This window comes from Eutrema salsugineum, unplaced genomic scaffold (genome assembly GCF_000478725.1).
Source record: "Eutrema salsugineum unplaced genomic scaffold, Eutsalg1_0 scaffold_14, whole genome shotgun sequence".
NCBI lineage: Eukaryota > Viridiplantae > Streptophyta > Magnoliopsida > Brassicales > Brassicaceae > Eutrema > Eutrema salsugineum.
This window is the reverse complement of record NW_006256877.1, coordinates 320,336-329,212: the sequence shown is the minus strand read 5'-3', so window position 1 is coordinate 329,212 and position 8,877 is coordinate 320,336.

Genomic DNA, 8,877 nt, shown 5'->3' with positions numbered 1-8,877 from the left:
CTTACAATGCCCACGGAGATATCCATGATCCTCTCTTTGATAAAGATATGTTGTCTGTCTCCCAAACCGAGATTGATGATATGCTTCAGGAGCTCAATGAATCTATGGATGACGGGTATTGGATATCTTGTGAAGTAGATGGAGAATCCTCCTTCAAGTTCGTTATAAAGAGGCCATCAAATGAAATTCCTTTGGATCATCACGTCATGGAAGCCAGTCATCAAGAAAAAGGAGAACCTATTTCTATCCCTAGTGACGATCTCGTCTCTACCGATTCATTCAAGTGTTTTGGAGACGACAAACAAGATCATAAGTCCCTTCCTCTTGATGAACCAAAGCCTTTTTCTCCTTCAGCTCCTCACCATCTTGACTGTAAGACAGACCACGTGGAAGATAAGACACTAATGGTGACATCAAAACCACCATTGGAGGTGCTTTCTAAGACGAAGGATTCCAAGAAGTTTGATGCCCCATTCTCAATCAAGGAAGTGAAATTTCGTGATTCTCTTTGTGATACTGGACCTGCTGTGAATCTCATACCAAAGGCCATTGCAGAGAATATAGGTAATTCGATTTTTCATCCCTCTCAGATTTATATTCACTATGGAGATTTTTCTGGTGCAGCTCTACTTGGTTCCAAACCAGAATTGCCTTTTCAAGGGAAAGGTTGTCTTGTTTCTACTGGTTCACATGCTATGGAGAAGAGAAACAATGCAACAAAACCCTTGATACTAGGTACTTCGTTCCTAGCATCTGTTGGAACACTCATCAACTACCTGCATCAACATATGAGTTTCCTGAAGATCAATAAGAAAACCCCATACCTGGTGATTACTACAAGGAACTCTTATTGTTTGATCATAGGCAGCATAGAAGATCCAATATTTGACCCTGGAGGAGCTACAAAGGATGTTGGATACGTTCTAGAAAAAAGAGCACCCAAAGAGAACGCCGTATTTACAAGTTTGACAAACAAAGGTATTTTCTTATGCACACCTTTAACCAATGCTCATATGAGAGGTGATGCAGACTTAATTGAAGCAAGAGTGAAGTTTAAATGGCTCTCAAGACTCTTTTCCGAAGACTCTCCACAAGGAAAAAGAATTGGAGACAAGAAGCAAGAGGATCTGGACATCTCTCCTCGGACATTTGGCACCGCGGTCGTGAGTGCGCTACCAACGGCCAACCCATGTTTCTCTGCGGTCGCGACACTTGCACCAGCGGCCAAACCATCTTTCCCCGCGGTCGCGACACTTCCGCCCGCGGAGAATGCTCTTTATTTCGACCCTTGGACAGTTCAAGCCATGGCGACACCTCTCCAACCAAATTGTCCTCACCTTGGATGCTTAACCATCTCCACCACTTCAGATCATAAAGAATCATCTGTCCTTATATCTTGCAACATGATTCAATGCTATGACATGAGAGAGACCTCATTCACCTCATCATACAAGCATCTAAGACGTTCTCCTATCACAAGTGGTGTTGAAGACTCTTACCTCAAAGAAGTTCCAAGACTGATTTTTGATCTTGGAGGAGGCTACCATCTCGAAGCTGAGGACAAAATTTCCAATTGGGAATGGCATTATAAGGGATATACAAAGGAAACCAAGGAGATGTCGAAAAAGACTTGTCTCAGAACAAGGTCTTCTTCATTGGACTAAGCCACGTCTAACACCAAAAGTCGAGCTAAACGACTTAAAACAGAAGCGCTTAATGGGAGGCAACCCATTTAGGTATTGTTTTCTTTAGGATTTTTCTTTCTTTTTCTATTGATTTTTTTTCTTTTTCTTAGTTTTAGGTGTTTCTTATAAAACAAAAAAGCCAAAAAAATCAAAAAAACCGAAAAAACCAAAAATAAGGATGGTCCCTGACTGCTCGGCCCAGCAGGAACCAAGGAGAAGCAGGAAGAGGCCGCGAAATAAGCCCCCGCGGTCGCAGGTGTCATGACCGCGGGAAACACCCCTTCGACCGTGGTCCCGTCTTTCTGACCGCGGCCGAGCACTGGTTTGCCGCGGTCGCGTGGCTCCTGACCGCAGCAAATGGACGTTGAGATCAAACCCGACCCCAACCCACCCACTTCACCTCATTACACCTCACCAATCCCCACTCCACCTCATTCATCACCCTCCACCACCTTCATCACCACCTATCACCTTCCCAAACCTCTTCGAATGAATCCGGTTCATCTTCACCAGCATCCCAGATCCAGGTAAGTTCTCTTTGGCCTTACCAATTCGATTATCTATGCATTTTTCTCATCCAATCTCGACTTGTTTCACACTGAGGACAGTGTGATTTAAGTCTGGGGGAGGATTTCATCCCTTTCTAACCACTTTTCTTTCATGAGTCTTGCATTATCTACACTTTTTGCATTTTCCTTAAAGTTTTTCAAAATCGGTTTTCAAAACAAAATACGTTTAAAAGGGAATGGTGAACATGAATCAATGATAGTTGACTGTGTGCTTTTAGAATGTTCCTAGTGACATGCTCATTCATGATTTAGGACTAGACTAGGCGGTAGCTAAGCACATTTGAAACGAAGTACCCAGAGGAATTTGAATGATTTCGATTAGATGAAGGAATACACTAGCTCTGTTTTATTTGGACTTAATTTGGACTTAACTTTCTCATTGAAGCATTAGACCAGGGCAACAAATCATACATTCAGGACTCCTTTATCCTTTTACCACTCTCAGTTGATCTTGAATGGCTAGTTCATCTTTAGCTAGTTCCCCACCTTAACCAATCCTCTTTCAAACCACATGCACTCTTGTTTTCTATTGTCTTATATGCAGATAAGTGCAAAAACGTTGGAGAGAAACAGGAACAACCCAGTTTTCAGTCACCAAGGACAGAGACCTGCGATTTGCCGGAAAAGTTCCCGGAAGGATTCAACACAAGAGGAAGCTCAGTTTGCCTTAGAAGAATCTCAAATTTTGGTACAATCTCGTCCTCTAGTCTCTCTCTCTCTTTAAAAGGCATTTCCTTTTCAAAAAAAAAAAATCCAAAAATAAGAAAAGAAAGGAAATAAAAGCCTTAGAGAGGTCAAATTTTAAGTCCCAAGGCAACTGGAGTTCGATTTTATGGAGTTTTGGAGATCATTTTCTGATTCCCGGAAAGAATCTAAGTCTGGGGGAATAACTGTTCACAACAAAGGAGGAAGGATTATGCAACAACATTTGGCAAGAAGAAGTGACTGAAAATTGCAGTCATCAACAGGTCCTTATCTTACTTGCGGTTTTGCATATTATCTTGCATCCTCCAGATTCATCAGGTAACCCAAAACACTTAACTCCACTACTTAAATAGCCCTTTAATGCCAAACGCCGTCTACCCTGGATGATGTCTTTAATGAGAACTCACTATTGAACTTAATGAATGTAGAGAGCTAGTTGACTGGAGTCAAGATTTAGATTGTTTAAGTTTTGCATGACGGAAAAAGTGGACTAGTATCTCTTGTGCATTGGTGAGAATTTTCTAGACTAAGTTGTGGATTGATGCACTATCTTTGGTCCTAGTTTAGGAGTTCATGTCTCTGAGATTTGTGTTTTCCCTATTTTTGTTTTCACTTAACCAGTTTAGGCTTTTGCTTTGTTTGAGGACAAACAAAGGTTTAAGTCTGGGGGAGTTGATAACACCGTATTTTGACCACTTTTATGGATCGTTTTGAAATACTTTTTCTATGTTTTTAATTGCTTTCAAGTACTTTTATTACGTTTTTCTAGTATTTGTAGTTCCAAGACTCTTTCAGATAACTTAGGGAAAAGCTTAACAAAATGGATAGAAAACCAGATTTCAGCTCAAATTCAAACTGTCAGAATTTCACCCCTGATTGAAGGCCTTCTCACCGTCTGATCCAGCTCAAATTTTGAGATCTTAAAGATGGAAGTATCAGCTTTTCAGCACACTTTACAGCTTGGCAATCCAACGGTTCAATCAAAAGATACGCGAAGAGCAAGATGTCCCATAAACCAGCTGGCAAGCGTTTCCACCCGTGGCCAACAGAGCATTTCCCGCGGTCAGAAGCACCGCAACCGCGGCCAGCCACCCATTTCCCGCGGTCACACGCATCCCGACCGCGGCCAGCTAACTCCGAGCCCGAAGGCCCATTTCTGAAGCCCGTATCACTTTCCCAGCCTCACTTCTGAAACTCTAGACACCAGAGAGTATTGGAGACTATAAATACATGTCATTTAGGTCGTTTTTACAGAGAGAAGAAGAGAGACGAAATACTTTACAGAAATTTTCCTTGAATCCTTGTTTTTAGGTTTTAGGGAGAGAATGATATGTCTCTTGAATCCTTGTTCTTTCTTTTTCAATTTCGGTTTCTATTCTACTTTTTAATACTATGTTTTTGATTTTGTTCATCATGTCTGAGTAGTTTTATTGTTGGGATTGAGGGATTTTCAATGGGGGTTTATATGTTCGATGAGGATTCCATGTGCTTTTGAGCCGAATCTTAGAACTTTTTCTTCTGAATTTGTTTTTACTGCATGAGAGTAGCGTCATGAACTACAATCTGATCCAGATGCTTGGTGACACGAAAGTGTTCATCCGGTGTCAGATCTAGTTTGGGAGAGCAAAACAAACATAGGAGTGGAAACCTACCTATGGGCGATTTGTGAATGCTGACGAGTCTTAAACATAATGCATCTCTTCTTTTCCAGGGCCAGAGTGGAAACCTACTGGTCAGGGTTGAGAGAGATAGTTGTCTATGATCACGAAAGTGGCGTATTCATACGTCCATGACTCCAGTTCGAAAAGTTTAAGCTAAGATCTTATCAATTTTACTCTCTAGCAATGTTTTGAATAGTTCGTACCCCTGAGAAAACTTCCCTGAACCCCAACGCTTTCTTTCTTATAGCTTACACCGTTTTATTTCAAGCTTTAGTTCAATATTTTCATTCCTGTTTAATCGATTTTCATTTAAGTAATTAGGTTAGCCGTTTTTCTTGTTTTTACCCGTTTTTGTTAAGTTTTGTTATTAGGTCATTTTAATTCCCGTATTTTCTTTTTAAGATTCGTTTTTACATTTTAAACACATTACCAAAACCCTCACAAAAATTTCCTGATTCTAGACTTCCTTACTTTATATTTCTTTCAAAGGCTTTTGCAGGAAAGATCCTCCTTCCCTGTGGATTCGATCCCTAAGTACTACAATCGATCAGCTGTGCACTTGCGGCTATTGATTTCATTTAGGGTAAAACTTGACACCCTCGACACACCACACCACATCAAGCACAGACCCGATTAGGGCTGCTAAGAAATGTATTTATAGGTTATAAGGTCTTCCAGGTCTCATTTAGGGCTTGTCTGAAGAGGAATGGCGAAATGAGCTTTGATATTGGGCCTTGTGGCTCGGCATAGGTTCACTGGGGGTGAGAGTTTTCCAGGGCAGGTAAAATACTTGTTTGCCATGGGTGAGAGTCTTTTGGGACTGTAAAATTTGGTCAACTTACTCTTCGCATAACTTTTGATTGCACTGTTGGAGCTTCCTGATGTAAAGTGCTATGGAAATCTGATAGTCTCGTCTTGAATGTCTCCAAAGTTGAGCTGGATCAGACGGTGAGGCTGAACTTCTGACGTTCTGACTCTGAGCTAAAAATATAGATTTCTTTTATTTTGCCATATTTTTCCCTAAATTTCCTGAAAAGAGCCTTGAAACTACAAATATAGAGAAATCCTAATAAAAGTTCCTAAAACTGATTAAAACATTTGAAAAAGCATTTGAAATCAATGGTAAAAATGAGTACAAATACGGTGTTATCAGTCAACTAGCTCTTAACAATCATTAAAGGTTTCAGTGATTCTGATCAAAAAGATATTAAACAAGGCATTCAAGGCTAGGTATTCAGAGGCTTTTCAATGGTGAGGTTTTATGTGTTTAGGGTTACCTTTTTCTGGAGAGGCATGATAATATGCAAAACAGCAAGAGAGGATGGAGCTGTTGATATCCACAGTTTCCAGTCACATTCTTCTCGCTTTAAGATTTATGATCTCCTTTCTTCAGGTTCTCCTTATAACTCCCCTAGACTTGGATTTTTGGCTTCTAAGACTCTTTAGGTTTTTGGTTTCCTTTCTTTTCTTTCTTTTTCTCTTTTTTTGTTTTTTTTTTAAACAGAAAGAGGAAACCGCCTTTTGACTTAGAGTCTTAGGGAGCACGAAAATTACCTTTAAGAGTAAGCTTTCTGAGGCATCGTGAGGCTTGATAAGATTACATGGTACACTTTCTTCCTTGTTTAATTCAGTCTTTCTCTTGAGTGACTGAAAACTATGTTGTTCCTCCCTCTCCGGCGTTTTTGCACATATCGATAAAAACTTAAGAGAGAATGCATGAGGTTCGAACATAAAGGCTTGGGTTAAGGGTGTGGTACCAGCTAAAGATGAACTGGCCATCTAGGACAACAAAGAGTGGTAACAATAAGGTAAAGATGTCTTAGATGTATATCATGATGCCTTCCTAAAACCATTGATGAGAAAATTAGATGTCAAGATTAACTCCAAGTAAAATGACCTAGTATATTCTGTCAAGAAAATATCTCCATGAATAGAAGTCCTCTGGTGGGATTTCGTAGTGTAGGTACTCTAGCTACCACCTAGTCTAGTACTTAACCTTGAAAGAGTTTTTTATGAACAAATGGTATAGAAGCAAACATGTTGGTTATCATCATCGATTTTGTCATTATTCCCACAAAAAGTATTTGACCTTTGAAAACACATTTTGAAACTCAAAAGACTTTTGAAAAATTTTAAGGAAAAGAAAAATTTTAAAGAAAAATGCAGAATGCAAGGGCTCATGCAAGAAAAGGTGGTCAGTAAGGGATGGAATCATCCCCCAGACTTAAATCACACTGTCCCCAGTGTGAAATAAATCAGGTAAGGATGAGATATAGAGTATGTAAGAATTGAAAAGATCAAGGAAGAGAAAACTTACCTGGTGTTGGTGATGGGTTGTGAGGTGGTTGTGGAGGTGATAGGATAGTGAATGGTGGATGGTGGTTGATGTGGAGTGGTGCTTGATCAAATGGGGGTTGATTTGAATCAAGGTGGAGGTGGAAGAGGCCAAGGTTGGCCGAACCGAGCTTGGCGGCGGGACAGGCTGTCGCGGCCGCGGCAAAACGCTTCCTGGCCGCAGTTGAACCTCCATCGGCCGCGGTCAGCTCCCTTTTTATCTTCTTGTTTTTTCGTTTTTGATGCATTCTAAGGCCTGTATAAGATAAGAAAAACAAAACTTCAATAGAAAAATAAAATCAAACTAGATAAATACGTACCTAAATGGGGTGCCTCCCATCAAGCGCTTTGGTTTATAGTCTTTAGCTAGACTTTGCAAAGGAAAAGACTTAGTTCAAATAAGATCTTTTCCTACGACAAAGTCTTTTTCGAAATCCTCATGTTCTCTCTAGCAGGTTCTTCATCACTCTAAAGTTCTTCTGGTTCGAATGCTTGTGCGTTTAGCTTTCCTCCTTTGCTCTTAAGTGGTGTAGCTTCATAGAAGATGTCCTTGTCGATGTTTGCAAAAGAAAATCTCCGGTTGGGGCAATACATGATGGCTCTAGCAGTTGCTAAGAAGGGCCATCCAAGGATAACTGGATATAAGTCATCTTTGGTCATCAATATGTAAAGATCGACAAGTACTATGCAATCTCTAATCTTTAGAGGAATGTCTCGGGCTATCCCTCTTGGAGTTGCACTTGAATCATCTGCTAAGCTAATATTTATCATGGTACTTGAAATGTGTTTAATGCCAAGTCTCAAATCAATAGCTTTGAACATCATGTTAATACAAGCTCTAGAATCACAAAGAACATTGAGAAATCTTTCAACTCTAATGTCACAAGAGATAAGAAATTGACCTTTGTCTTGAACCTTGTGCAGGGTTCGAACTGGTCTATCTTCTTGGGCGTGTGTGAACAAGTTTTTCATCTCTTGGATAGATTATTTGCTGTCACAGAAGAAGTGACCAATCATGTACTTGCTGCATGCTTTGGCAAACGAGATTCCTTTGGGCAGAATCTGAACTACTTGATTGAACTCTTCAAATTATTCTTTGCTGATCTTGTTTGTGTAATTACTGTCTTCTTGTGGGTCTTTGAGATGGATCCTGTAAACAGCTGCATCAGGTGATGATCTAGGAAAAGATAGGTACCTGGCTCTTCTGAAATATGTGTAGATGTTCTCCTTAGTTTCTTTTCTGTATCTGAAGAATACTTGAAGGCAGCCTTGCTTCCAGATATCATCGAATCCATGGTAGAGAGGAATGGACTTCACAAATTTGTTGAATTTGGTCCGTCTCTCGCTGGATATGCTCTTGGTTATTGGTTCTGAGTTTCTAATAGATGAACTGCGTCTAGGGTTTGCATCTTCAACAAACAGACCATACTCTTCATCTTCTGAGAATTTCTCTTGGAACTCTTTCTCACAAGTGTAAACCATGTTGCAAGGTGCATAAGTGTTGGATTCCTCCTTTTCTTTTAATGCTTGTGCAGTGATTGAGAAGAGAGATTGATCAAATAACCTAGATCTGGTTACAAGGGGTCGGTCTTCAGTTGAACAGGTTTCAGAAAGAGGTTGAAAGGACTCCAGATCTGAAAAATAAGACTCCACCGCGGGTGAAGTGTTCGGGGCCGTGGTGGGAGTGGTCCTGGCCACGGGAGAAGTGATCGTATCCGCGGTCAGCTCGTTCTAGCTCACCATGCTTGCTTCTTCATTCTCTTCCTCTCTATTGTTGCTCTCTTGCTTCCAGTGGTTGTCAGGCACGTCTTGGGTATCCAAATTATTGGTTCCACTGTTCAGATCATTCTCTTTATTATCATTAGAAAGTTTCTCCACTTTCTCTTCTACTTCATCTAGAGCATAGACAACTCTATTTAAAGT